Source organism: Peromyscus californicus, unplaced genomic scaffold (genome assembly GCF_007827085.1).
Source record: "Peromyscus californicus insignis strain IS unplaced genomic scaffold, ASM782708v3 Scaffold_13__1_contigs__length_99412109, whole genome shotgun sequence".
Taxonomy (NCBI): domain Eukaryota; kingdom Metazoa; phylum Chordata; class Mammalia; order Rodentia; family Cricetidae; genus Peromyscus; species Peromyscus californicus.
The window spans coordinates 87,514,190-87,538,910 of NW_026294424.1; the positions used below are offsets into that span (position 1 = coordinate 87,514,190).

The window sequence follows — 24,721 nt, forward strand, 5'->3', positions numbered from 1 at the left end:
TCTCCATTATCTTGCTCTCCCTTTTTCTATAGCAGTTCAGTTTCAAAGAGAGGGGACACTGATGGCCGAGGGGCTGGAACAATAGGATAAGGGAATTCATGCCATGGTCAGAGGGCACCTAGCCGGAGCTGGTTCTCTCTGCTGTGTGGATTCCAGGAAGGTGGAGCAAATGCAACTCAAGCTGTCATCCTTCCCCTCTAAAGCGCCTCACTGGTCCCTGAGCAATTCTTCTCATAATGACTGAGACAGCAAACCACAGAAACACTCCTTCTGGTAAGTCCAGAAGTGACTCACACGATCTGCTCCAAATTGACCTTTCTGTTTTTAAGGATGACATACGCTCTCCTTTAGGCTTAAAATATTTTATTCCGTGCTGTACTATTCTGGTTATAAAAATTTTAAATATCGTTTTCTTCGTGCTTCGCCAGAGTGGAGGGTGGATGGCTCTTTTCCGAGGTGTCCTTACACAGCTGTCTCTGGTGGCCCTTTGGAAAGAATGCTTGAGAAAAGACTTGGGCTATGAGGGGCTAGGGACAGTGGTGGATGCTGAATGATGGTTTAGATGGTCTTGGTGTTTAATGGAAAAGCAGCAGCTTATTGCCAGAGTCTGCTCAAAAGTGACTTCTCTCTCTCTCTCTCTCTCTCTCTCTCTCTCTCTCTCTCTCTCTCTCTCTCTCTCTCTCTCTGTCTCTCTCTCTCTCTGTCTCTCTCTCTCTCTGTCTCTCTCTCTCACAAATGTTCTCTCTGATTGTTGCTCTAGCTTCTCCCCTGAAGGTTACGACAGTAGTCAAGGATCATTGTTCAATGTCCGTTCAGATATTAATCTAATTCTGCGATGTGCTCCAATGGTAGATGTAGTATTGTTTTGACTGTAAAACTAGAAACTGTTTTGTTGGGATAGATATCAATTTAGTTATAAGAAAATGAGCAAGAGAGAGACTTTTGTATGTGTCCAGTTGTGTAGACAAAGAAATGAACTCCTTTTTTAGTGATGTTTCCCACTCCCCATATCAAAAAGCAAAGTTGGTTCCCTGACCTCTGCTCTGAAATGAAGTCGTTTTGACCATCATATCGACCCTTCCTCTCACTTTCCTGCGTACGGGCCCATCTTACCTACTCGGTACAGGACTGTCACAGGAGTTACTGTTTGAAATTAAAATTCTCTCCAACAGACTGAGGAGATCTGAGTTAGGATGTTAGTCCACTGACTTCCTCCCCAGCGAACGTCTCCTAATGATTTTAAATCGGTCTGTTGGAAAGAAAACGCCTTTGCAAGTTTTAATCTCGGCTTCAGTGTGTTCCCCTGCAGAGGGTCTTTTCAAGGAATGAGTGAAAGTTTAAATCAGTACTTTTCCAGCTGTGACTTTGTGTATGAGCAGGATCCCCATCTTTCTTTTGATGCTTTCCTAGGAAGAGAATTCCCAACAGGGGACATTTTGAGGAGTTGTTGCATTGATTCTGTGTGCTCCCTGTGTTTTGATACACTGAACAAGGAATGTTGAGGAGACATGAGGCAGAACAGCTTGTCCCTCCACAGCTATTTTGACTTTGAAATGCTGGCAGTAGTTAAAAGAGAGAGAGAGAGAGAAGGGGAAAAAGAGGAAAAAGTTGAGGGTGTTAACTAAGCAAACACATGGAGCTTAGAGGAAGGCTTAGGAACAAGCAGGCTATTCTCGGTATCCAGAGCATAGGAACTTTCACTTCCAGTTCGTGAATGAACAGTACTTGGATTCTCTAGACGTCCCCGGTCTCTGCAAGTGTTAATGGAACAAATGGTGCCACTAATGAAGCAAGATTCAAGCGCTCCATCATCAAGTTTCAGCACAAGGAAGGTAAGGCTGAAGAATGGCCGCCTCAAAGGATTCAGAATGACGCTACAAATAGCAAAGTAATCGCTAAAGAGACCTGCTATGCTCGATGCTCGTAAGTAAGGATTGTCCAGAAGAAATGAACAGTACGTTATCCTAGCGGACCAGAAGCTTTTCAGAGCAAATAAATGACAGTTCTGAGTTGCTGCTTTTTAAAAAAATATATCTATAGGATAATGTGCCAGCTCTGAACTATGGCTTTAAGAGGCAGGCATGGCGGTTTTCATTGGCCTCTCTTATATTCCTGCCATCTGCCATGACTATAGCACGCCGCCAGAGTTAGCCACAGCTCTTTTTACTTGAGTTTCAGAATCGGAGATACAAGAAACCAGCTTGACTCTGTGCCCGTCTGGGACTAATTGAACTCTGCTAACTTACTGCTGGCCTGCCAACAGGTGAGGGAGAACTTGATGGGCGTTTTTCTTTGTTTTGAACCACTGAGATTTAGCAATTGTTTGCTATGTAGAACTATTGGAACAAAGCTCGGTGAAAACACTTTTACTGAATGTCTCTTTTATAGAAGTTGTTAGCATGTGAGGCAGATCTGAGGACCTGCCTCAGCTTCCCCTCAGCCTGTTGGTTCCTCAGCCCAAGCTGTCATTGTGGCTCACAATGGCACCCAGTCAACTATACCAACAGAGTTTATGATACTTCTCATAGCTTTTTCATTTCATATGAAGCCCACAGAGCTGTGTGCTGTACTTAGTGTCTTAAATCACTACCACTGAGCTCGTGACTCAACTCAGAAGTGTGTGGCATTCTCCTGGAATATTCTCTGATCATAGGAAACTGAAGGTGGGTGGGTGGCTTCTGCTTCAGTTTCTGTATCCAGGTTCTTGCTTTGAGTTCTTGCCCAACTTCCTTTGATGCTTGTGGTAGTTTGAATGTAATTTGGCCCCCATAAGCTCATAGAGAGTGGCATTATTAGGAGGTGTGGATTTGTTGGTGTAGGTATGGACTTGTTGGAGGAAGTGTGTGGAGGTGGGCTTTGAGGTCTCATATATGCTCAAGTCATGCCCAGTGTCTCAGGCCACTTCCTGTTGCCTGTGGATCAAATATGCACAATTCTCAGCTCCTTCTCCAGCACCATGTCTGCCTACATATTATCATGTCCCATTATGATAATAATGGACTGAACCTCTGAACTGTAAGCTAGCAAAATAAATGTTTTCCTTTTTAAGAGTTTCCATGGTCATGGTGTTTCTTCACAGCAATTGAAATTCTAATTAAGATAGAAGTTGGTACCAGGGACTAGGGTATTGCTATGATAGGCTGGATCATGTTTTTGTTTGGAGTAATATGGACTTTGGGAGTTTGGGCTAGAAAAGCAGTGGGATGCTTTAAGCACTGCTTAAGGGGCCATTCTAGTAGGAGCATGGAAGACAGTGGTGCTAGGAGTGATTTGAACTGAAACCAACAAGAGGTTTCAGAGGAGAAGAATATTAATATGTGGCCTAGAGATTGTTCTCGTGTTATTTTGGTGAAGAAAATGGTTGCCTTTTGCTCTTGTCTGAAGAGTCTGCCTGAAGCTAAAGTGAAGAGTTTTGGATTAATTCCATTGGCAGTGGAAATCTCAAAACAGCCTAGTATAGACTCTATCATGTGGTTATTAGTGCTTAACTCTAATGAAGATTTGTAATGATAAGGAACAAGCTGAGCAGGGTAAATTACAAAATGTACAATTTGAGGAGAAAAGGAGCACCAGGAAGTGGAATGAGGCATTCAAGGAGATAAACAGATTAAGAAATGGAATAAAGAAAGTGGTGACCTCAGGGCAAGATCCCACCCAGCTAAGTTTCTAATTTGTGAAAAGGAATTAAAGAAAAGCTTAGAGCCATGTGTGGTGGTGCAGGCCTTTAATCCAAGCACTCAGAAGGCAGAGGCTGGTGGATCTCTAAGTTTGAGGCCAGTCTGGTTAACAGAGAAAGATCCAGAACAGCCAAGCTCAGGCAGTGAAGGAAACCATTGAAAACAGAAAGCTGGTGAAGATGTAATTGAATGAGGGGGCCATGTTCCAGCCCCAGCAAGCAGCAGAACTTGGCATCTTTGGCTTCAGAGTCAAGGATAGAAGATAGGCATTATGGAATCTCCCTCTGCAACTAGGGAAGGCCACTGAGGCCAGGCATGTGTCAGGTGTGTCCGAATGGAGGGCTAGAGAGGCCATTGTGTGAAGCTGTGAAGGTGAAGCCTGGACTGCCTTGGAGACTCCAACATGTTGGAGATGCTACAGTTGTGGGCTACCTGCCAAGGAGAGCTGCTAATAGGGAGTGGAATCTGCTCAAGAGAAAGAAGTGTGTTGTAGACAACAAAGCTGAAAAGAATTGGCAATCTAAAGAGCATTTTAACATCAGACCTGGAGATGCAGAGTCTCCTTGGCTTGTTTTTGGTCTTGCTTTGGTCCAGTGTTTCCTCAATATGCTCCCTTCGTATGTTTTAGAATGGTAATGTATATCCTGTGCCATTGTATGTTGGAAGTATGTGATCTGTTTTTTGATTTTGATTTTATAGGGTGTTACAATTAAAAGACTGCATGAATCTCAGAAGAGACTTTGAACTTTGGACTTTAAAATGTTGTTGAGACTGTGATAGACTATGGGGACTTTTGAAGTTGGACAAATTTATTTTGCGTTATGAGACTGTTACAAACTTATGGAGGCCAGGGAGTGAAATGTGATACTTTGAATATAACTGATCCCCATAAGCTCATGGGTAAATGTATTATTAGGAAGTTTGACTTTGTTGGAGGAAGTGTGTCTCTGTGGAGATGGGCTATATATCAGTGTATGTGTACCTGTGGAGGCCAGAGAACAACATTGAGTATAATTCTTCTGTAGCCACACACTTTGGTTTTTGAGGCAAGGTCTCTCATTCATCCTGGAACTTGACAATGAGACTAGGTTGACAGGCCAGAGAGCCCTGAGGACTCCCCAGCTCTGTCTTCCAGCACTAGGGTTACAAGTGTGTACCATCCACCCAGATTCTTTACTCATGTTCTGTGGATCAACCTCAGGTCTTCATGCTTGTGGAGCAAACATTTCTCATGCTGAGCTGTCCTCCCAGTCCAATCATATGTCACATTACTAACACAAACTGCAGAATGGATCACGGGGTCTGCGTACTCTATTGTGCCCAGATTGCCTCATATCATATATTGCATATAGTGAATATTCAGGACACTATATTAGTTAGTATGTACTTTGTTTAATAAATAGCTTATTAATATTCCATTATTGTTAGCATTGTGATAAATATAGAATAATTCTATGTAGCACTCATGGATGTTAAATTTAAAAAATTTGAATAAAAGACTATTTATCACAATAGGAACAATTTCTTTTGGTCCTCACTGTTTCATAGAGGCAGCTCTCAGTAGAAGAATAGTGGAGTATTCATACCCAGATTTGATCCTTTGTATTTTCACGTGCATTTTAGAACCTGTTTGTCAGTTTCTCCCTGACAAGGCACTGGGGTTTTGATGAGGTTTGTCCTGGGTGCATAGAGAGACTTGGTGAGAATGGTTGACATCTGTTGGGAATTTATCTGTTCCTGCTCTCCACGCAATCAGAGCTGTAATTGTATCCCAAGTGTCTGGTGCTTTTCACTGCAGAGGGCTCACATAGCTTGCAGTGCACTTTGCCCAGGTGTCTGTGGGTTTTGTGCTATTATTCACGATACTGATTTTAACTCCTGGTTTCTGTATGCTGTATAGAACTATAGCTGAGTTTTGTATACCGAGTTTCTATCCTGCACTCCATAGCCTACTATTTTTTCAGTTGTGTTTGTTTTTACATGTAGGACAGTCCGCAAAGCCCTGTATTAGAATGTGTGGATAATCAGGCTGTTTGTGGAGAAGACAGTTTCACGTCTCTCTACTGATGTCTGTTTTAATCTTGTGTTTCATTTACTATGTATGGGTGCTGTGTCTGCATGCGGATCTGGGCATCACATGCGTGAGTGCATGTGGAGGATGGAAGAGGGCATCGGATCCCATGGAGCAGGAGTTATAGGCAGTTGGGAGGCACAGCGTGGGTGCTGGGAACTGACCCAGGTTCTCTGCAAAAGCAGACTGTGGTCTGAACCACTGAGCTCACTCTCTAGCTCCTGTTGATGTCCTTCAGCTGTTTTTCTTTTTCTTTTTCTTTTTTTTTTTTTAAACACAGGTGAAATAGAGAACATGAAGGCATCCTCCTCTGTGTCCACAGACACTGTTTCAGGTAAGGCATTTATTATTTTCTCATTAATGATGATGTTAATTATCAATTGTCATAGATTGTCTTTCAGATTGAGAGACTCCTTTTTTTTTTCTGCCTTGTTTAAGAATTTGTACTTATGAATAGGCGTTGGGTTTTGTCAAATGCTTTCTCTGTTCCTTTTCAGGTGAATCATGTATTTTCATTTCTATTCAGCTAATATATCTAATATACTGTGTACATCCATAGAGTAAGACACATTTATTTTAACTTTAAGTGGCACCCCTGAAATACAGCTGGCTGTATTAGTTTGCCAGGACTACTATAACAAAATATCCCGGGCTGAGGAGACTAATCAAAAGAAATCCATTTTCTCGCACACTTGGAGGCAGGAGCTCAAGTCAAGGCATCGTCTGTGTTGTTTCCTCATGAGGCTTTCCTCCTGGTTGTGCAGATGGCCACCTTGTCACCACGTCCTCTCATGGTTGCCCCAAAATCTGTGTTTTCATGCTCTCTCTTTACAAGAACATCAGTTACATTAGATCAGGCCCCAGCAAGCTGACCTTTCTTTACCCTAGTTCCCTCTAAAGGGTTTTAGCTCCAAATAGAGTTGCATTCTGAGACACTGGGGCTTGAACTCCAAATGCAGGATTTGGGGAGTGGAAGACACAATTTAGCCTATTAACATTGCATTCTGATTTATCTACAGATCCTAGATGCCTTTTGCCTGTACATTAACTGACCTTTTTCAGGTTGAGAAAATTCTTTTGAAATCTTACCAAGTCCACATTATCCTTGGTCTTTTGATCAGTTTACAGTGCCAGGCCTGGATTCTCACCTGTGAAGTGGGCCTCAGGTCCAGTGAGAAAGCAGTTGATTACCTTCATAGGTCTTGAGACTATTGTACCAACGGCAATCTTGCCTGGCATGAGGTAGTAACATTTCTTTAATTGCTTGGTTGAATTCTCCAATCAAATCACCTGGGCCCGAGGTGATTACAATTCAATTTCTTAAGTACATATAGGGCTCTTTGTGGTATCTGTTTTCTTCTTGGATCTATAGAATTTCAGCTTTTACTAAACTTAGATTTTTGCCATGAGGTCTTCAAACTTTCCCTCTGTCTCTTGCCTCTTCTCATTTGTGAATTCCGCGTCACATATACTAGACACTTTCTAGCTGCGGCATAGCTCATTGGTGTTTCATTTGTATTTTAAAGAAATCTCCAAATTTCCTTTTAAAATAATTTCTGTAACTTCCAGCTCACCAGTGTATGTTTCCTGCTGTGTGTGATTTGCTGTCGGTCCTCTCTGGATTGCTTTTCATTTCACACATTATGCTTTATCTCCACATGTTTTGTTTGTATCTTTTAATGTAGCATGAATCTTAAAGAGTCTTTATTAATTAAACAAACCTGAGCCAGGTATTGGGGTGAACTGGAAGATCAGAGAACCAGAACAAGCCACAGCCACCTCACCTTGCCGGATCCTCAGCTGGTCTTGTTTCCACAGACTGGAAGCCTCTGAGTGCTCATCCAGAATGGGTCTCAGCTGAACTGCTACTCAAGAGCCTGAATGCTTAACCAGGCCAAATGCTTAACTAGGCCAAATGCTTCTAGTTTCTGATCCTCACGCCTTATATATCTTTCTGCTTTCTGCCTCACTCCCTGGGATTAAAGGCTCGCTTTCTGGGATTAAAGGCGTGAGTCACCATGCTTGGCTGATCCTTGAACACATGGATTTCTGCCTCTGGAATGCTAGGATTAAAGGCGTGTGCTGCCACTGCCTATCCTCTATGTTTAATATTGTGGCTGTTCTGTCTCTGACCCCAGATAAGTTTATTAGGGTGCACAATATTTTGGGGAACACATTACCACCACATTTTAATATTCATTGTGTCTCTACTTAACGTTTTAAACATATGGAGCATGCTTACATTAACTCTTACAATGTCCATATCTAATAATTATACCCATAATCTGTGTCATTTTTTTTTTTAAAGATTAAGGCTCTATTTTCTCATTGTAAGTTACATTTTGCTACTACCTTCTATGCTTGAGAAACTTGGTGTGTGTTTGAGTTGTTGCACCCGGCAACTCACATTCATTCCTGAAAGTGCTCTTGACAGTTACTCTAGGGTTAAGTTGCATGGACACACTGGTCTTTTGGAACTATATTAGGAGATGCTAGCCGGGTGTACACAGTGCTCATTGTAGGGTTGTTTTCCACACAGGCCCTTCATGTGCTTTTTTTTTTTTTTTTTTTTTTTAACTTAAAGTTCCCTAATCTTGGGGGAACATGTATTACTGTATCAGTTGTGAGCACCGAACATTGTTACCACAGAGTAACATTTCCCATCTTTAGGTAGTTACATCCCACCTGCTTACCAGTACTTCTTTAAACACATAGGAAGGATGTATTATGGATCCCCTGGATTTTCTTTTTCTGTGAAATTCTTTGCTCATTAGTATTCTGTAGCAAGCTTTTGCTGCCTTGATACATGGGATCTACACCTCTCTCCATGGTTCATCAGGATTTGCTAGCCTCTGCCCTCTCACTGTACAATCTCAGCACAGTCCACTCTGAGGGATTACGGTATCTCTCCCCATCTCTGAGAGCCCTGGTGTTCACACTGCTGGGCCTTCTTCCTCTTGTCCCCTGGCACCATCACACAGTGTATGTATGTATTTTATGTCCTCATGCCTCCTCAGCATCACAACTCTTGTGCTGTGGGGTCCTTATGTAATTAAGAATTATTTGAATACAGGCACTATGATACCTCAGTGATCTATCTGATAACCAAGAGTGCTATTTTATGCCTAATCAGTAGCATATGCAGCGTGGCTATGCTAGACAAAGAAATAATTTGTGTTTCAGGCAAGTGACATTAGATTTCATCACTCCACTTAGAATGGTATAATGTCCAAAGTTTTAGGAACTGTGTATTTATGGAATTTTCTATTTAATCTTTGCATACTATAGTTGGTCATAAGTAATTAAAATTGGATAACAGATAAGAGAAGACTACACGTTAACACACACTTATACAGAACCCATTACATACTGATGCTTCCCTGATGCTTTACATATATTATCGTATTTGTTCAATTTAATAGTCCTAGAAGGGCACTCTTCTCTTTTGCTTTCTTTTCAAAATATTTGCTTATTTAATATTTTATGTGTGTGTGCTGTGTGCACGCAAGAGCTTGCAGAGGTCAGAATAGGGTATTGGATCCCCCGGAAATGGAGTGACGTGCGCTTGGAGGCTGCCGTATGGGTGCTGGGAACTGAATCCAGATCCTCTGCAAGACAGATAAGTACTCATAACCGCTGAGCCATCTCTTCAGCCCCTGAACTTGTGTTTTCAAGTGAGGAAACGGAAAAAGAAAGGTCTAAAAGAGCGCTCAGAAACGCCGAGACAGTAAGTGGAGGAGCTGGAATTTGACGTGAGGAGGACCGGTTTCAGAATCTGAAGCCTGAGCATTATTCTGTTCTGTTAATAAGTGCCGAGTCAGTTGACAGGCGGCCGGGCACACAAGGGAAATGAGAACAGCTGGGATCACGAAGTCATGGAAGAAGCTGTGTATGTGTATGTGTGTGTGTGTGTGCGCGCGTGTGCCTCCGTGTGTGTGTGTGTGTGTGTGTGTGTGTGTGTGTGTGTGTGTGTGTGTATGCGCGTGTGCATCCATGTGTGGGTGTGTGAATTCACAGCATGCATGTTGGTAGGATGAAGAGAAGCTTATTTTGGGAATTTGTGAAACACATCTCTAAATGCCTTCAAGTATCAAAATTTGTGATTCTTCTCGGGGGGGGGGGGTTCAGTTTTTAAATTATTTTGTAAATTTTTGAGATTATAATTACATCATTTCCCTCTTCCCTTTCTTCCCTTCAAGTCCTCCCATGTACCTTCCTTGTTCTCACTCAAATTTGCGACTTCATTTTTTTTTTCCAGTTATTGTGGAAGGGGTAAAGCTCTTTTGTGCAGCCTTTAATTCTGTTTTGTAATGTAAGGGAAAGCGCTGCTGGGTTTGTATATGCTTTTTAATCCATCTTCCAAGCACACGTGGCTGGGGTGTCCTGCTTTAAAGGCTGTGGAGAGTAAACAAAAGAGGCTGGGGAATTGTGGGAAATCTACACTTACATCCTGTTGATAATCATTTTGTACACTGTATGAAGATGTGTCTCTATCTTACCTCACCTGCCTAAGGCACCTTCTGATTGTTTTAATAAAGAGCTGAATGCAATAGCTAGGCAGGAGAGGTTAGAGAGGTCTTCCACGCAGAGATAAAAACTATGGTGAAGAATCTGAGGCAGGGGATTTGCCAGCTAGACATGGAAGAAATGGTATGCACATACTGGTGAGGTAACGAGCCACATAGCAGAACATAGATTAATATAAATGGGTTAATTTAAGTTTTAAGAGCTAGTTGGGAACAAGCCTAAGCTAAGGCCAAGCTTTCATAATTAGTAAAAAGTCTCCATATCTTTATTTGGGAACGAGCAGTTCAAAGAAAGTCTGACTATAACATCCCATTGTTTTTTTAACTACAGACATTGCTCAATTGGGCTTCTATTTCCTCTTTTTTTTATCATTCTAAAAAGCATTACATTCTAAAAAGCATTAAATTCACAACACGAAAATTGTCCTAAATCAGTGCAAATGTCCATATATCTAATGGCTTCCATTGCTTAAAGGTTAGTTATCAAGCTTAAAGGTGCCTGATAGCTAACAGACTTTTGTGGTGATATTTTATTTGTGCTGAAATACAGACCTTCTTCTCACTTAACACTCAAGTCAGTTCTGGAGCATCCTTGTCCCGTTGGACACCTGAGCAGAAAGTGTAATTCACTGTAAACAAGGGCTGTGGACGAGGAGAGCTGCAGGTGCAGGGACCAGGAGGTTGGTACCGTCAGTAGCAAGGGAAAGGCAGAGAGACTGCAGGAAGGCGAGGCCTCCTGACTCAGCTCCGGGTAACCTTTAAAAGTGAGGGAGAGATGGGAGAAGAAGCAGAAGTGAGGCTCTTTATTAGCAGCCTTAGCAGTTTCTCATCAACCACACATGTGGTGTTTAGTGTTCCTAATGAGTTTCACTAGGGTTATTTTTATATTGGGGGACATCTGTGGAGTGGTAAGTGTGTTCCTAAATATTAGTTATAATTATAAGAAAATGTGTTTGCATTTGGTACCAGGTTTTGGACTAATATTATTAATCGATGATTCAATTATACATAGTTTCTATTCCTCTTCACCTTTATCCCTAAACAAAGAGATGACCATATCCATTGTCTAAACCTAGGAGGATTTATCAGTTTTGTTTTGTTTTTTTAACTTTTGCTCAGATTTTGTCACTATCCCTACACCAGTTAGGGCCTGGTATTTTTAAGAATGGTGCAATGCACTAGCCAGAGAGCATCTTATGTAAATGCAGCATTCACTAGATGCCAAACCATCTTAGTCTTTTCCTTGTTTCCTCCCTCACTGTTTTCTGATTCCCTCCCTTTCAGAGCTGTCCTTTCTTCCAGGGTCAATAGCAGGTTAGGAGATGAAGTAACACACCTGTGGCTGAGAGGCTAGTGCACTGGATTCAATCCTCCTGCTCAGGCTTCTCGTTGAGAAAGCAGTGATCAGACAGATCCCTGGAGACCTCTGCGAGTGATAACACCCTACGAGTTCAAGAGCTTTGACTCTTGAGCTATGCACTAAAATGTACTGTACTTACACTCACAAGGGCGTTTTGGTTTTTGTCCTTCTCAAAAGCAGGCTGTGATCTGAGCTCTTTGCCACTGGAACCTAGGAGAGGATTCCCTTAAATACAGATTCACGGAACGTATAGGGTACTCAGCTGAGTTAGAGAACCCAGGCAGTCATCTGGGTTAGCTTCCAGAGTGTTTGGTTACTCAGTTGCAACTCCATGGAGAGATCTTGGATCAGCATTGATAAGGTGGGTTGTAACCAGAACTTCCGATTTAGTTCTCCTGAAGAATTTAGATAATTATGTCCCATTTCCTTGGGAAAATGAATACCTTTGAAAAGCAGGTTGAAAAATGAACCTGCTCATGACACCCATGTTTAATGCTTGAAAACAGTTCAGTGTAAGACAAGAGAAACTTGGCAGAGAATGGTAGCATCAGGGGAGCTGAGATGGGAGTCACCCTGAGTTTGCCAGTGGAGAGTATACTCACAGGGGCTCTTGTTCAAGGAAGGCTGGAGATTTTGAGTAAGGAAATGACCGAAACAGAGAAACAGTTGAAGATGCCATGCTGATGACTTTGAAGAGGGAGGATGGAGTCATGAGCTAGGGAAGTGGGAAGCCTCAAGAACCTAGAAAAAGTAAGGAAATGGAATTTCCTTCTAAAGCCTCTATAAGCACTTAGTAGTGTAGGATATAGGTGATAAGAAATGGGAGCCAGAACAAAGCGGAGGAGGCTCCAGTCGGGAGCAGGGAGGGAGGTCAATACAGAGGGGGAAGGAAAGACAAATAACATCAAGGCTGTTTGATAAAGCTCCAAAGAAACATACCATTTTATATTTCCCAAATTATGCACTATACATGGGCGCACACACATGCACACACACAGTACACATAATACGTGCAGGAAAACACTGATTCACACAAATTAATAAATTTAAAAAGAAAGTGCTTGCTAAACAAGCATGGGGTCTTGAGTTCCAGTCCTAGCACCCTTAGAAACAAAGCTATCCCTGTAATCTCAGCACTGAGGGGTGGGGACACTGAGGATTGCTGGCCACCAGCCCAGTTCCAGGTTCAGTGAGAAACCCTTGTCTCAAGGGAATAAGGTAGAAATGATGATAAAGTAAGAAAACTGACATCCTTCTATGGCCTCTCTATTGTACCTGTAAATGTACACATCCCACATACATACATCACACACATGCACATACACCCACAGCACTCAAGCATGCACACATACATATGCACACATACAAAGTAAATGAAGAAATCATTTAAAAGAAGAGAGACTCAAGTCATTCATCTAGAGAAAGTTGTTTGTTTAGCTGCTCAGCAGCACTCTCCAGCATGGACCTTTTATTGCTTCTATATCTTAGCAGAGAACAAATAATTAGAAGTTATAGATAAGCCTTGTTTTATACCTCGAGTTTTAACCATGCTGAAAAAACTTTTCCACGTGCCTGGTGGCATCCACTTTCTTTGAACATTTGCATCCCTGCCTTTCTTTGCCTAGCCCGATTAAAAGAGCATTAAAATAACTGTGTGAAGAAGTTGGATGGCAGAAGGAAAAATAAACACAATTAAAAGATTTTGATTCAGTATGACATATGTTTATGAAACTTCTGGGTCCAGACCAAATATATATCTTTGTCAACAGTTTATTTTTAGCTTATTGAAAATCTATAGGTTAAGCAATTTTAAAAAAAATCATGTTTTTTCCAGGTGTGGTGGCACACACCTTTAATCTCAGAACTTGAGAGGCAAAGGCAGGAGGATCTCTGTGAGTTCAAGGCCAGCCTGGTCTACAAAGTGAGTTCTGGAACAGTCAGAACTACACAGAGAAACCCTGTCTAGAACAACCAAAAATAAAAAATAAAAAATCATTTGTTTTTGTTGAGACTAGGTCTTACTGTGTTTCCCAGTGTCTTAGTTATTTTCTGTTGCTGTGAAAGACACCATGACCAAGGCAATTTATTTGTATTGGGATTTACAGTTTCAGAGGGCAAGTCCATGACCGTCATGGCAGGGAGCATGGCAGCAGTGAGGCAGGCATGGCGCTGGAGGAGTAGTTGAGAGCTTGTATCCTGATCCATAAGCATGTGGCAGAGAGGGCTCATTGTGAAGGGCATGGGCTCTTGAAACTTCAATGCCTACCAGTGACACACCTCTAATTAGGTCCTCCTAGCTCTTCCCAAACAATTCCACCAACTGGCGACCAAGTATTCAAATATATGAGCCTATGGGAAACATTCCCCAAACCATCACACCCAGGATAGCTTCAAACCCTCAATCCTCCTGCCTCAGGTTAGTAGCTAGGATTACAAGTGGACATAGTGGACACTAACATGCCAAGCTAAGTAGTCTATTTTTTTTGTCTGTCTGTCTGTCTGTCTGTCAGGCTGAGTTAGAATGCAGGAGCTGAATGCTGGGATTACAGATGTGTACTGCCAAACCTGGGTACATTAATCAATTCTTAAACAAGGGTAGAATTATGGTAGGACTAAATGAAAAACTTTTAAAAGGTTAGTAGGAGAGTCTTTCTTTATAATTCATTTATCCCCACAAGTTATTGATGTTTTTCTGTTGGCTTAGTGGATATATATGAATCTATTGATATTGTAATTATTGTCTGTCACCCCACAGCCCCTCAGTCAGCACTGGCCACTCAGGTGGTGATCTGGCGGGGCTTATAGTCCTTCAACCCTGACTTTGCCATGGCCACAATATGTAGGTTTAAATTAAGTCTCTATCATTCTATTTAACAATAAGACTAAGAAGTTGAATTCTGGGGTGAAAACCTGCTAGCTCAGAGAGACTGAGTAGCAACTAGTTAACCTCGCTTTTTGGCCCGAGACAAGGCAAGAGACATGTCCCTTCCCTCATCCCAGAACTGACAGGAAGCTCAAGCTCTGGTCCTGCCCTTTCCTTCCTGTGTATCTTCTCTATCCAAATTGCTGGCTTCTCTATGGCCAATTTTGGTCAGCCAGCCACTGGCTCTGGCCCTCTGATTCAAGGTAAAACTTTATTGGGCGGTCTGGGGAGTGTCAGAGTGGGATCAAAATACCCCACCACGAGTTATTCTTCACTTGATTTTAAGTTGGTGAAAAGCCTATTTTCACCTGTACAGTAAGCAATACCATGAGTCCCTCTAAAGGTGAATTTCAGCTTACTTACATGAGGGTCACAGTCTTTCTACATGCTTATTCAAGTCCTCATGATTCCAGTTGCTAGTCTTTCTTTTTCTCCTGTCTTCATGGCCATATTTTACAACTATCAGCCACACCTACTGTATCTTTATTATTAATTCATCCAGCTTCTGTTACAAGGGGATCAGGCGGTTATTCCTTTTGAACAGTCACTTCCCTGCAAGGCTGGAATTGTTTGACAGCAGCAGCCATCCCCCGACCCCAGCCTTTGTAAACACAAGTTTATGTGCTGCTGTGTGGGCACCTTTTGTGACTTACTTTCTGGTTATTGGGGTTTATTTATTTTTTGATGGACTGGTATATTGCAAACCTGTGGACCTTGCCAGGTTTTCAGGTATCAGCTCAATAAGCCTCACTGGAAAGATCGCTTGGCACGGCAACACAGAGAATGCCCAACGATGCATCATATATTTTTAATAGATATATGTTTTAATAAACATTTGCCTCCTAATGCAATGGATTTTCAAATAAGCTTTTGCCTTGAGCCATGTAGCTACCCAGCTGTGAGCTTTACAAGGCGGCAATCTCCACATCATTAGATGTTATGACTAATATCCCAGCAACTGAAATAATAGCTATTTACGTGCACATAAAAAGTTAAGATGACATTTAAGGTGTACTTCACTCAGGAAAGTGTGCTAGTAAAGCAGTGCCCTGGTTTGCTTGCTGACTTAAAGAGTTTCTTTGCAAAACAAAAAGCAAGTTAGAAGACTGTCCTAGGTAGACACCTGATATCTGACTAACCTTGACAGCAAGGGAAGATTGCTCTGAGTCCCAACCTCACTGCCCTTGGAGGTCTCCACTTCAGGAAGACTTCAGTTGATTCATGAGCTGTATGCTCACAGCCTTTTGTATGTAGCCTCACTGTATCCCTTCAATTTTCTGTCCTGCTCTGATTTCTACATGGAATTTGTTTGCATCAGACATTTGGCGAGTTTGTTGTGAATTTCTCTAAAAAAATTGAAAGTCACATTGTACACCTTATAGAAGTGGTTCTCAATTTGTGGGTCACAACCTCTTGGGAGGTCAAATGACCCCTTCACAGGGGTCACCTAAAGTCATCAGAAAACATTAGATATTTACATTACAATACAGTAGCAAACTTACAGTTATGAAGTAGCAACGAGAATACTTTTGTGGTTGGGGATCACCACAACATGAGGAACTGTAGTAAAGGATGTAGCTTTAGGAAGGCTGAGGACCACTGCCTTGCAGCTTTCTGCCCTTTCTCTGGCCTTACCCCTGCCCCCTTAATCATCTGCCTCCCCTCTTTATGTACATTTCTCTTCCTGGTTACTCAGAGTTTGCCTCCACCTTTCCCTACTCTTGTCTCGTTTTCACTGTCAGTTACTTATCAAAGTTTCCAAGTCTAGGTGTTAATTTTAAGCATACAATAATCATTTTCCCATCTTATTACATGACTGAAGACTTGTTTTCTGTCCTTATTAGTTTTTTCCCCCTCATAGCCAGCTAAGTGGACACGGATGAGACATTTCTCTTTAATGTTCTCTTGACTTTATCTTCTGGGCATGTGCAGAAAGTTCACCAAGGAGGAAGAGCAGCATGAACAAGACCTTAGGACAGGCAGCTGTCGGAGCGGCTGCCAGCATTTATTCCTGTCTCTAATGCAATGTGAAGATGTTCAGCTCAGATGAGATTTGCCTCTACACAGTCTAACTTGTGTAACTCCAGAACCTCATGAGGAAGCAATCTAAATATCATGCTTTTTTTTTTTAAATTTTAAATCTCTATCATCCAAATGACAGAAGAGTGGTTATCTTCCTCCCATGCTATTCTGGCTCCCTACTCAGGAACCTTGCACTTGGAAAATGTGGAACAGAGTAACTCTTCTTCTGCTTGCCACCGCTGGCTTCTCCCAGGTGATCTATCTAATTAGGAGAGTAAGATTTGACTCAACTCTAAATTTTCTGTACATAAAAATTTAAAATACCACTCAAGTATCTGATTGGACTCTGATTGTGCCAAGGATAAGCAATCTGCTCTTGGTTGCATGACTTGGAAGACTGTACTGAAATGTATTTTATTTTAAAACCAAGATGTATGGGTGTATTCTCCTTTAGCACTACTCCCTCTTTTAAACCTAGAAGATGCAGACATTTTTCCATGCCTGGGATGGATGGTGAGTATCTTAATTATCTCTTGATAACTCCAGAGGGTCAGTGAGTATCTCAGGATCCCTGGATATTGCAGATGGTTGGTGGAGTGTTTCTTTACCTTGACTATAACTTGGTGCATTTTCAGAATGATGCAGGGAGAACTGGTATTCTTTGAACTTGATGATGAAGCTTTAGCTCCAGAAACCATTTCAAGCAGTGATTGGTTACGACAGCACAAAATATGGGGTAACCTTCCAGTTTCCATGCTCTTATATTTTATGTCATGTGTCCAATAAATTTTGGCTTCTTTTGCTTTAATTGCCAACAGTATCATTGGATGCGTTCCTTGTCCTTAGTCATTTAAAACTACTGGAGCATTTTACAAAGAATGAAGAAACACTGAGACCTTTCTCAGTTCCTTGTAGTTTTATTAATTTTTACAAACATACATGAAAAAGTTGCTTGAAGAGAAAAGAAGAAAGCAGGCCACTGGGTACCAAGAAAATAGAGTTGCCTTCCTGCTGGCACGGACTTGGTAACTTGGTTGCTTCCAAAAATTGGAAAGCTAGTCCTTTTGATTTGATTTCCCTCTCCCATGCTGTCTATAGGAACCCAGGGTTCACAATGCGACCATCCTGGCACCTGCTTCTTCTTTGCCCGAGGTGCATCACTCAGCCCTGTTTGCACAACACACCCTCAGCTTCAGCTAAGTCTTGAAAGACTTTGCAGGTTATGACATTCCCCTAAATGTGCTGAGGTTTCCTTAACCTTTCATAAACCATTGTGATCTTTATGGACTGTATCATATTGTGCAGTAATGTGCTTTATTGTCCACAGAATAAGCTTTTCTTAAAGATAATTGGAAAGCTGGAAATGGCTGCTATCGGCTGATTTTTAAAAAATACATTATTTCTGAAATAGGGCTGATGTAATAATGACCCTATCTGTTCAAGATTTAAGATTTGTCTTGGCAGAGAAAATTGATCCATTTCACCTTTGTCTAATGGAAATTTTTATCTAGGATTATCTGTTTATGTAAATGAATGTCCCCGTAAAAAGGGAACCTGAGGGGGCTGTAAATCTTGGTGACACTTTAGTTTCATAGAGGAGAAATTGGAAAGGATTCTAGTATTTATCTGCTTGAAATTGGTTATAAAAACAAAATTATCTTCGTGTACCTGAAGCATCTGATGTTTTCTGAAATTTCATTATATTTCTGAATAATTCAGAGAGTCGTGGGAATAGTGTTTTGACATGACCTCAGTTAGGAGTTGTTTTTACTTTTTAAATTTTATAGTCACTTGCTAATGTGTTTGCTTTCCTGCCTTTTTAAGGATGAGATTGTTTTCCGTACCCAGATAGGAGTCTTCAGTCATTGTAGGCTAGTTATCTGTAGGTAAATGAAATGAAATGTATTAGCAGAGTAGCCACCAATTTTCTCTCTAAAAATATCACGGCTAATATAAATTCTATCTGTGGACCAAAATATTGGGATCTGAAACAGAATTGCTATACATTTAACCAATGTATTTTCACAGTGATTGTTGGAGCACACACTTGTTCTCATAGGGTGACGGAAGCTGCCATGTAACAACTTTGTAAAGTAACATGGGACACATTCTTTTTCCTCAAGTCAAAGAGGGAAAAAAAAAAAAAGGAAAGACAACAAAATGAGACAAAGCCAAAAAACCAAAACAAAATAACAACAAAAACCTCATCAATGTTACTTCTTGCTTTCTTCTTTGAAAATAAATGTGCAATTTCCTTATAGGGACTGCTAACTTTGTTCTCCAGTGCCTGCTGGAACTCCTCTGTTTTCTGTTCCTCTTGCGGCCATTTTCTCCATTTTCCCCTTTACACAATATTTGAACTATCTCAATGGGGCTCAAACAAACAGTGTTATGTTGTATTTAAGCTGATGTAAATGTAATATTTAATGGTGCGACAGTGATTGAAAATTGTCCAGAACTTGGAGTTTTACGGCATGATTCCTTCACAACAAGCAGTGTGCATTGAGCAATCAGGAGTCGTGCTTGCTGACTGGAATATCAACTGTACCCCCGTTATGCCCACAAAAATTTGTTTCGTTGCTAGTAGCAGGTTCAATAAAATTGGAAAAACTAAAAAAATGTTCTTTTAGAAACTCATATCCAGGTTGATCACTGCCTCTGCCTTTTAGTATTAGATGGACATGCACAGGTAGGATAGAACATGTGTTTTTCAGGGCACTGAGGGAAAGTGCATCAGTGTGGGGGTAAATGTGGGCCAGTTGTGCAGGGAAGAGAACTGGGGCTAGAAGGCAGGAGAGTTAGGTGACCATGGGGAGGTCATTGTAGTCTCCTTCCTCATTTCTTCTTCCTTATAAGGAAAACTGAAAACCTCACCAGCCTGTGCCAAAACAAACCAACTGACCTGTGGTGTGCGATGTCAGAATAGTGGTTACCTCGGTGGTGGTGGTGGGGACCAGGGAGTTGCACAACTCTTCAGGGGCTGGTGATAATCTCTCTCTCTCTCTCTCTCTCTCTCTCTCTCTCTCTCTCTCTCTCTCTCTCTCTCTCTCTCTCTCATCCTTCCCCTTTCTTTTCTTTTCTCCTCACCTACCTCTCATTCCCCTTCCTCCTGCAGTGTTTCCTCATGTAGCTGAGGCTAGACTTGAACTCCAGATCTCTTTGCCTCAGTATCTAGAATACCAGAATGACAGGCATGTGGCATCATGCCTAGACAGAGCTTGTTTTGGGCATGTATGCAGGTATATTTATTGGATGGAAACTATCCAAGCTGTGTTTAGTTTTATGCCTTGGTGCTTTGTTGGATGTATAAAATTCAATTGTTATATATAATATTCAATTCAGTGTTAAAAGTCTCCGAATGCCAGCTTTTACACTAGAGGACTGGAGGAACTGTGTTTGAAAACATTTTTTTTAATTACTTTATTGGCTACTTTTTACTGTCAACTTGACATGACCCTAAAGCTACTTGAGTAGGGGGAGCCTCATTTGAAAAACTGCCTTGATCAGATTAGTCTGTGGCCATATATATGAGGAAATGACTTGATTGGTGATTGATGTGGGGCGGGGGGGCTGGCCCAATGTGGGCAGCACTATCCCTAGGCAGGTGGGTCTGGGTTGTATAAGAAAGCTGGCTGAGCATGAGCCAGTGAGGGAGCCCGTAAGAAGCATTCTGCCATGGTTGGTTTTGCCTTGGTTCCCACCCCAACTTCCCTCAACAACAGACTGTGGCCTGGAAGTGTAAAATGAAATAAACCTCTTTGTCCTCAAGTTGGTTTTGATCATGGTGTTTATTCCCAGCAGCCATCAGAGCTTAGTGAGAGAGTGAATGCTAAAATGTCTGGACAACTGTCAACCACTTTGCAAGGGGAAGCAATTATTAAACAGAATTTTTATGCTGGCTGGGACCTTTATGTCTAGTTCAAGGCTGGTCTTGTAGTTTTAGAGTTTAAAAATATGTAGCATTTAATTTGATCCTTTCAATGGTAAAAAAGAGCTCTATGATTTAAAAAACTTATAAAATTGATACCCTCTACTGAATGGCAAATGTGTCATTTTAAATGCTCAAATTTATAAAAAAAAAGTAAGTCACTAGATAATGCTGTTATATATAAACATCTCCTTCAAATAACAAGTCTTTTTCTCTAGGATGCTTGAAGTTATTCCAATTATTTGTTACATAGAGATAGTACTGAATTTTTAAATTAGTTATTATGAGCAAATGTGAAGCTAGGAAGCTTCTTCAGATTATTCCAGAAATGTCAGACATTTAGGGAACACTTTAAAAATAAGGATTGTTTTAGACAGGGGAGATGTTTGGAGACCTAAGAGCCAGAGAGGCCTACCTAAGCCAGAGCTCCTTGAAGGGCAGGGATGATGTAATGAGGTGACCTAACACAGGAGATATGTGTCAGATTCAGGCAGACCTGGGTTTGGGTATGGCATTCCTGCTTATTCTTCATGGCACTGGACATATAATTATGTTTTGCTTGTCCTAAAAGAAGAATATGGATGCTTTGCTTGCCTATCAGAGTCATGAGCACTCTGGGATGTTAGTAAGGATGCAGCTTCCTTCATCATATGCCAAGTTCCCTTCTCCCTCCCTGCAAGATTAGAGTGGGATGCTGGAGTTTGAAGGGATTTGATAAGAAATACCACCATTTCCTGCCAAACAATCAATTCAGAGAACATTATGATATTAATTATCTATCTATCTATTTCTCCATCCATCTATCTAAATTTTGTTACTGGCAAAAGCTGGTCTGAAGAAATGGCTCACCTCTGCAGTAGTAATCAACTTCTTAATACAAAGTCCCAGGATCAGATAGAATAAGCCATTCGAGAAAGAAGTAGCCATGGCCTCCCACATGGGGATACCTCCTGCCTCTAGCCTTGAGGTGCTGTGAAGAGTATGTGCTTTCCTTAGATATTTCTACTTGAGAGGGTGGGAGGTAGAAACGGGCTAAGACAATATGTTAGTTTTCCCTCTAAACTGATCAGTCTGCTCCATGACTTTACCTCCATTGTGACGTGAGAGTGTGTGTGGGGGGGGTAGGGGTGGGTGGGGGTAGGGATGCTACAGGAACATGTACACCTGCTACACCTGCTTCTGAGAAGAGGCTACCAGCTCTAAAGGGCATAGTTTCCCTCCATACCCAGCACAGCAGCATGGAACATGCTTGATGAATACATGAGTTTGTGCTGATCTCCAACAAAACTTCATTTGTCAGACAAGGACATGTTGTAGGCGGTGCAGAGTATTTTAAACCAAAATCTCTTATATGTGGAACAAATCACCCTTGCTTTACATGCACATTGATTAGCATGTCCAGTATACCACCACTGTCCAGGGACTAAACATTTCAAAGTTCAGGGCTGTAGGGGTGAGCTTAGTCCAGTCATGAGGCATCAACCTGCCTTTCCAAAGGTACCATGCCTTCATTACCTGCCAATCTTCCTCAGCCATTTAGTGATCGTGGCTGAGCTCAGTAAGACATTGCAGAGGTCTCTCTTTGGCCACACACATATCATGAGGTGCTCGCTGATCTGCTTTGCTGAAGTCCAGGTGTACTATGAAATGTGGAGAGCTGGTATGATGGGAAGGGCAAAAGTGAGCCACAGCTATAACAAAAATATGATTATATTACAAAGATTTAGGTTTCACCATGGTATTTTTAAGCAAACTTTGTTTTGTTTCTCTCTACCCTCTTTTCAGTGTCCCCTCGCTCCACAGTAGCCTTCTTTCTGTTTTTCATGTCACACAAGACCTGTAGCAGGAAGTTTTCCTGTGTCCCGCCTGGTCCACAGCCGCTCAGACCCAAATAAACACACAGAGGCTTATGTTATTTTTCAAACTATATGGCCTAATGGCTCAAGCTTCTCTCTAGCTAGTTCTTACATCTTAAATTAACCCATTTCTATAAATCTATAATTTGCTATGTGGCTTGTGGCTTACTGGTACTTTACATCTTGCTTCTCCTGGAGGGGGCTAGCAGCATCTCCTCAGCTCTGCCTTTCTTCTTCCTCTCTCTCTAGTTGGACTGTCTCACCTAACTTTATTCTCCCTCACCATTGGCCAAACAGCTTTATTTATCAACCAATCAGAACAACATACATTCACAGCACACAGAACGGCATTCCACAGCAGAGACCTGTTGCCCTCCCCACTTCCTCACATCTCCTTTGCCCCCACAGGGTCTCCAATCTGGTTTCATAGTTACACCCAGTCTCAACACCCATTTACACATCAACTTTAAAAGTTAGGATCTAGCCGGGCAGTGGTGGCGCATGCCTTTAAATCCCAGCACTCAAGAAGCAGAGGCAGGTAGATCTCTGAGTTGGAGGCCAGCCTGGTCTACAGGGAGAGTTCTAGGACAGCCAGGACTACACAGAGAAACTCTGTCTCAAAAAATGTTAGGATCTGCATATAGGAACAAATGGACTAATGAACAGACAGTTCTCAAAAGAAGAAATAAAAAAGGCCAATATTTTTTTAAAAAATATTCAGCATCTTTAGCAATCATAGAAATAAATGCAAATAAAAAGCACTTTGAAATTCTCAGACATCCTAGTTAAGATGGATATGGCCAAGAAAACATGTCAACAAACGCTGGTGAGACAGTGGGGAAAGATGACTCCTTTCTTATCTGCTGCCATCAGGAATGTAAACTAGTTCAACCGCTATGGAAATTAATATGGAAGTTCCTCGAAATGACCCAGCTATATTACTCCTGAGCATATACACAAAGGACACTATTTCCTACCACAGGGACACATGCACATTCATGTTTATTGCTGCTCCACATACAGTAGCAAGGAGATGGAACCACCTTGATGCCTGTCAACTGAACGGTTAAAGTAAATGTGGCATATACACACCATATCATTTTACTTAGTTATGAAGGAAAATGGATAGAACTGGGGACTATTATAAAGTAATGTTAATTGTCACAGAAAGATAGACTTATCTAAGTTTTAATAACAAATATTGGTAACAAGCTTTCCCATCTCTCATGATAAGTTGAGAGTATATTTTTATTTCAAAATCAACCCATTAAAAAAACCTCATAATATTTAGCTTACATTTTCATTGTTAGAGTCTTGTTGACAAATGTTATTGTAGCCATATCATCATCTGTATTCTCTAGACAGGGAAAAAGCAAAGACCCAGACAATTTTCTTGATAGATCAGAGTTCAAAAGGAACAGCAGGAATGCTAGAGGCTAGTCTGGGTGGGAGAGACACTCTCTGCATGAACTCTTAATTTTAGTCAGCCATGCTGAGAACAGAAGTCACTGCCAACTGGTTAGATCTAAAATAAATAAATATGCTCTCGGCAGAACTGGGAGTCAGGCATCCCAGCAATGAAATCAGCATATTTATCACCCCAAATGAAAAGGGCATCTTCTGAAACTTGAGGTTTGCCCAGGAAGGATGAAAGAAACTTTGTATTTGTAGATGTCCCCTAAAGAAAACTCCCTTAAGTGGCGAGAGACATAGCCTTGCAGGATTTTGGTCCATGGAATTTATCCAGTGTCCTTGAGGTGGAGTTTTCACTAGAAGGTTCTTTTTTCATAAACCCCAAGTAAAAGGATGGAAGACACCAAGTCTGAGAGACACTTGTCTCCCAAAGTCCAGAATATTATGGCTTCTCTGTCTGGAATATTTTTCATATTGCTGCTTTTGAATTTTTCCTACCTCACACTAGGTGTACAGGGTTTTTGTTTTTATTGTTGTTGTTATTGTTGCTGTCATCTGTCTGCCAAATATAACAACCCTGGACACATATGATTGACCTCCCCTCTTAGATAAAATTAATGATGAAAAGTTTGATTTCATGAAAATAATGATTTAATATGTAAAATAATTTATTTTAAGAAATAAACCATTGCAGATATATGAGTACTCCCGCTCTGCTGAATCCCCTCTTTTAATCATGTGACTAGTTACTGTCTTGTACTTGTATTTATTATTTCAGTGAAGTACAGCATACTTACCACACATGGATATACTCACACTCTGTTACTAGTATGATTGAAAACCTGATATAGGATGATTATTGTATGTTCTGTGTGCAATGACTCTATACGCACTATTTTTCTGAGTGTTGACCATGTAAATATACAGAGCCACGGCTTGTCCATG

At 41.3% G+C, this 24,721-nt stretch overlaps 1 long non-coding RNA gene across 1 annotated transcript in view; it reads left to right on the forward strand.

The window, feature by feature from the left end:
- The first annotated feature begins 1,672 nt into the window (after positions 1–1,672).
- The window catches only part of LOC128108971 (uncharacterized), a 45,943-nt gene continuing 22,894 nt past the window's right edge, over positions 1,673–24,721 (forward strand). Inside the window, exons 1-2 of the long non-coding RNA XR_008217623.1 lie at positions 1,673–1,832; positions 6,029–6,082. This is a non-coding gene — a long non-coding RNA (uncharacterized LOC128108971). The remainder of the gene's footprint in view (positions 1,833–6,028; positions 6,083–24,721) is intronic.